Genomic DNA, 5,775 nt, shown 5'->3' with positions numbered 1-5,775 from the left:
TGCCTTGGCAGGGCCAGACCAGATGATTTCTTAGGTCTTACACAGGCCGTGGGCCGGACGTTCCCTACCCTTTACAGACAATGAGAAGACATGAAGGGTGACTCATCAGGACACCACAGGAAGCTGTGTCAATAAAAAGCTAGGATTCCGTGCCCAGTTTCCAATCTGAAAGTTGTCAATGAAAGGAGAGTCCTGGCCCCTGTGAGGAAGAACCCCAGGCAAGTGCAGTGAGTATAGCCAACTGCCAAGTCCCCCGGTCATTCCACAGAGGGGTCTACAGCCATTAGTCACCTAAAACACCCAGGCCCTGGGGAATGGGTGTGTCTCTGTCCCTGTTACGAACGTGTGCTGAAAGCAGCTGGCATGCCCGTGGGACAGACAGCAGCGCACACACACAGCCTCGCGCTGGGGCTGTAGGAGCGCTCCTGTCCTGTACCACAGCACGGCCCGAAGGCGTCCGGACCATCTGGGCTTTTTGCAGAGTATCCCACTCAGAGGGCAGATATCACTGCACCAGTGACATCATGTGAGTCAAACTGGGTAAGTAAGGAGCGGCAGGTGTGTTTGGGGTCCCGATAAGGCACATGGACGCGCAAGGCCGGGAAAGGAACCTTCCAGAAACTCAGAGATTCTCTTCATCGGGAAATCGTTAGGGATCCTGTGGTCTGCAGCGGTCACCCACCAGTGGTCCATGGGGTCCGAAAGCTTGGCCATGGCTGGTCTAAAGCATGCAGGAGATTTACCATAAAAGGGGGCATCGCCTAAGAAATAAAGGACAGCTGCCGTGCTCACCTGAGACCCTGGCAGTGAGCAAAAAGCTACATCAAGAAGATGCACCCAGCCGAAACCGGTTTGGCTCAGTGGATAGAGCGTCGGTCTGCGGACTGAAGGGTCCCAGGTTCGATTCCGGTCAAGGGCATGTACATTGGTTGCAGGCACATCCCCGGTAGGGGGTGTGCAGGAGGCAGCTGATCGATGTTTCTCTCTCATCGATGTTTCTAGCTCTCTATCCCTCTCCTTTCTTCTCCGTAAGAAAATCAATAAAATATATATATTAAAAAAAAAAAAAAAGGAAAAGAAAGAAAGAAAATGCACCCATCCCTCCACCCACCCACCCAGTCTTGTTGAAGGCTACTCTGCATTCTGCCCCACACCTGAGGTCAAGGTAGGGTGAATAGGGAACCATTGGATGGTGTCATCACCAGGGACCCAGGAATGCCTAGGTACCCTGCCTTTTACCACCAGTTAGAAACAGCACCCCGGGAGAACACTTATAAAATGCAGAGCACCCCAGACCAATCCAAGGTCAAAGGAAGGCCACGCATCTCTACTCCAAATCTCCCAGTTACCTACCCTCTCCTAAGCTCCCTCCAGCGGACGCAGTGGACGGTTCCACCCAAACCCAGACTGTCTCAGAGAAGAGAGGGTCCGGGGGTGGGCGGGGCAGGCGGGGCTGGGCGGGGAGGGCGCACATTCATCCGGAGAGCCGTGAAGTCGGGCCGGGTTTTCCCCCTGAATCACGGGTGTTTTTGAGGTCGGTCTGTGGTGTGCACACGCCCTAGCCTCAGAATGCTTGGCCCGCGAGCGCTCCGCAGCCTCCCCGCCGGGTCTGCCCGCTGCTGGGACAACAAACACCGTCCGCTTGTACACAGCGAGCTCCAGGCGGCCAGCTCTCAGCCTCTGCTTCCAGCGTGACCCGCGAGCCCGCTGGCCCGGCTCCTGCGCTTCCAGGTTTCAGCGGGACAGAGGCTGGAAATTGGCCTCTGGAAGCACCCTTGGCTGAACTGTGCGAGTTCATGAAAAGAAAGAAAAAGAAGAGAAAGAGAGAAAGAAAGAAAAACCAGGGAGCCACTGCTCCAAGAACTCCCCATGGGCTGCCGTGGGGTCCCTCCATCTGCCCGTTCCCAGCGGAGGGCCGTCCTCTCGATAGAATAAAGTGCCCCAAAGCTTGGACACGCCGCGCGGGGGCACGGGAGGCACGGAGGCTTTGGCATCCGAGGGAGCCGGATGCCTGCTTTGCACCTGTGCGGTCTTGAGCTGTCCAGACAGCCTCTCGGAGCCTCGGTTTCCCCCATCTGCAAAACGGGAATGCTAATGGACTCCGCCCAGGCGTCAGAGGAGCGGCTGGGAGCTGGCTAGCACCAGCAGATGCTCCCGGAGCCTTCTGGCCACAACCGAGTCAGCTCCCACAGACTCGGCGTTCGCAGGAGCTGGAAAGGGCCAGAGAGAGCATCGTGTCCAGCTGCCGGCTGCCTGTTCCGTCCGGACAGCCCCTGGGGCATCTGCCTGATGGCTGACCTCACCCGCGGCGGCGGGGAGAGAGGTTTCAAGAAAAGAAATCGAGGCGAGGTTCTCTTTGAAGTAAAACAGCAGAAGGTGCATTCCCCTGGCCCGGTTCCTGAGATGCCGCTGCCTCGTGCGTGCAGCCGTGGCTGCTGCGTGGGGCTGCCACGTGGGCCGGGGCCGGGAGCGTGAGGAAGGAGGGGGGTGAGCGGGTGCGTGGCAGCCAGGCAGGGATCCACGGCCGCCCCCGCACGGAGTCCCCCGAGGCTGATGCCGGGGTGTAGCTCGGCGCTGCACTGCAGGACGGCCGGGAAGCGCCTCCAACAAAGAGAGCGCGGCCGAGGCAGCAGCTCTCTGCATCGCCAGGACCGCCCACTCCCAAGCAGCACCAAACCGATGCCTTAGGACACATGTGTCAAACACAAGGCCCGCGGGCCAAATCCAGCCCGCCAGGCCTTGCAATGTGGCCCGCACCGCGCTGTCATCACTGCACTCCGCTGTCAGTTTATGACATTGTCAGTTTATGACTGTTCAGTAAACCATTCGGCCCGCGATTTAGGCTGGATTTTAGATTTTGGCCCCTTCTCTGATTGAGTTCGACACCCCTACCTTAGGAGAACGTACTGAGGAGTCCAGAGGCAGGAGAGCTGTCGGCAAAGCTTGGTTAGCCGCTCGGCGGAGGGTTAAGAAGGCCCTTTTCCCTCTCTGCACCCCGCGTCCTGCCCACGTCTGCCCCCTTCCAGGCTGCCCCTGCTCTGGGCCACAGGTGGCTGCCAGCAGCAGCAAGGGCAGGCCACTCCCTCGCTCCCTCGCCCTCACGGAGATGAGGGTGAGGAGCTGTGAGCCCTTCTCAGGGCCAACCAGGGTCCACTCCTGGAGCTCGGGCCCGGCCTGCCTCCCCTTGAAGTTCACGAGCTCGGTGGGACACAGCCCCAGCCGGGTGCACATGCCGGGAAAAGGGGGTAGAAGCCGGGGATGGACAGCCGTGAGCCACAGGCACACACCTCACCCTCAGGTGCCTTGCCCGCCTGAACACGCGTCAGCTCGGACCTTCCACGGCTGCCCCTGGAGGCAGACGGCAGATCTGACCGGACTGTCTCCCCCGTGCGGCCAGGACCCTGGCGTGTTTTGGTGGGAAGGGCCCGGGGCTGCACAACTGCCTGAAACCACGGTCTCCACGTTTGTTCCAAGGAGCACAGCGGCCCGTGGTTCGGTCTCGGAGGGGGCGGGAACGGCATTGTCATTGCAACAGAAAGGGAACCCTGGGGGTGGAGGAGGCCAAACAGGCCAGGCTCGGGGTCCCCTCCCACTTTGAGGGCACACATCTGGCCCTGGCACTCCCTTAGAATAGGTCGCTGATGGCCACTTGTGAGCCACAGCCTGCACTCTGGCCTTGGGCCCTGCCCCACATCCCACGCCAACGCCGAGGCCCCTGCCACCCTGAGCGCGGGTTCTGCTGGGGGCTGGCCTCGGTCCTCAGGCTCGTTCCCGAGACCTGCTTCCCCCGTGGCTCTGAGCAGACCCCCTCATCCTTCTGTGTCCCGGGGGCACCGCCTGCACACAGAGGGTCATCGCTGTCACTCCGCCAGCCTGGAACCAGCCCGCTCAGCCACGTCCTCACCGGGTGACCTCGGGGGGCTCCTTTGACCTCTCTCAGTCTGTTTTCCACTTATATTGCAAGAGCAGCCCACCATTTACACCAGCAAACACGCTGCTCCCTGGGGCACTGGGTTGGCGATTACCTTTGCAGAATCTCTTTTTTTATTATCAATTAGTGGCCCGGTGCACAAAATTCGTGCACATGAAAAGGGAATTAATTAGAGGCTATATTTTAAAATTGCTATTTGCCCTTTCTCTGTAATAGAAGTGTCAGAGACGAAAGGAAATTTTAGTAAAATGTATATGAAAATCTCCCCCCTGTCAGAGTCTGGGGCATGCCTCGGGATCCAGAGTCAAGTCCCTGCCCACCCGTGTGCACCTCAAATTCACAAGAGACCCAGACCCGGCCAGCCGCACCCCTGTCAAGCCCCATAGGTCCCCTGTCAAGCCCTGCCAGGTGGGGGCATGGCCTCAAGGTCGCCCGATGAGGCCTCAGGTCCCCCAGCCCCAGTGCGAGGGTGCGATGGTGTGACAACTATTTGCATATTAGCTCTTTATTATATAGCATAATCCCTAGAATGGCTTGACCTGCTCAACGTTAATATTAATGGTATCCAGGCTCCATTAAAAAAAAAAAAAAAAAAAAAAAAAAAAAAAAAAACTCTTTGTAAAGGGAATTAGAGGCCCCTAAAGACAATACGTGCACTAAGTGGGTTGGGAGTGGCCCCCCGGCTGGTTCCCCAGAGCTCCATAGCCTCCTGGAGCCTCTCTGATGGGGTGCTTAACGCTAAGTCCCCATCCCAGCTGGTCTGGGAACAGCCCCCCTGGCCCTCAGAACCGCCTCCCGTGGCTGCTGCTGACCGCAGCGTTCAGCTGACAGTGTCTTTCCACGGCCGCTCCAGTCCTCCTGCCTCTTGGAGCCCAACTGCGAGGCTCAACCGAGCCCTGACGGCGAGCAGAAAGCTGTGTGGAGGGAACCCACCCGTCCCTCCGTCCACCCTCCCCGGCTGGCACAGGAGCTCCCCAGACTCAGCACCTCCTCTTCTCGAGCGCGGGCCCCGAGAGCTGGGACAACGCCCCTTCCCTCTCGGTTCCCGGTGCCCAGGGCAGGGCCCGCGTAGAGCTGGTGCCCGCACCCGTCGGTTGAATGAACGAGCAGATGAACCTCCCTACAGCTGCCGGCACAGCGCCGGGCCCGCGGCCCTCCCGCAGTGAATCCCGGCTGCCCGGCTGCCAGGGTTTGTCCTAATTAATCCCCTCGCCTGTTCCTTCTTTCTTCTCTCCTTTGGAATCGCCGGCTCCCTCCCGCGTGCGCCCCAGCCTCTGCCACAGTAACCTCTTTATGCCGTGGAATAATACCTAGACTATGGGCAGAGTGACATAAAGGAAACCCCGTGAGTCAGCACATCGGTGGCAGGAAAAATACAGGTGACCCGTGAAGAACCTCGCCAGCCTCCCGAAGGCTGCGCGCTCGGACCTTATAAATCACGGCGCCTGTCCCTCAGGCTGCGCCCGGCCAGGCCGCCGCGGCCCGCGGGGAAGCGGCCGGTGACACAATGGCGTGTTGATGCCGGTTATTTACACAGAGTTTCCCACGTCGGCCTGGGGTAGAGAGGGAGGTGATGTCACCGGGCGGCCAAACAACTGTCAGCTGTCTCGCTGGGACCGTCACTCCTGCTTATTTACCCGGGGGCGTGCGGACCGCAAGGCGGACACCGACGCGGGGCCACAAGGACCGGGAGCTGGACACGTGGCCCTGCCCTCTGACCCAGAATCATCCCCCTTCTAGGAATGTGTCCTCACGAAGCCACCGGGGAGGCGCCCAGAGAGACCCACAGGGAGGGGCGCTCGGGGCTGCTTCCTGGAACGGCATCTAGAACAGAAAGCAAACAC

The sequence above is a fragment of the Pipistrellus hanaki genome (genome assembly GCF_964339955.1).
Source record: "Pipistrellus hanaki genome assembly, chromosome: 5".
NCBI lineage: Eukaryota > Metazoa > Chordata > Mammalia > Chiroptera > Vespertilionidae > Pipistrellus > Pipistrellus hanaki.
Note: the sequence above shows the minus strand (reverse complement) of the source record.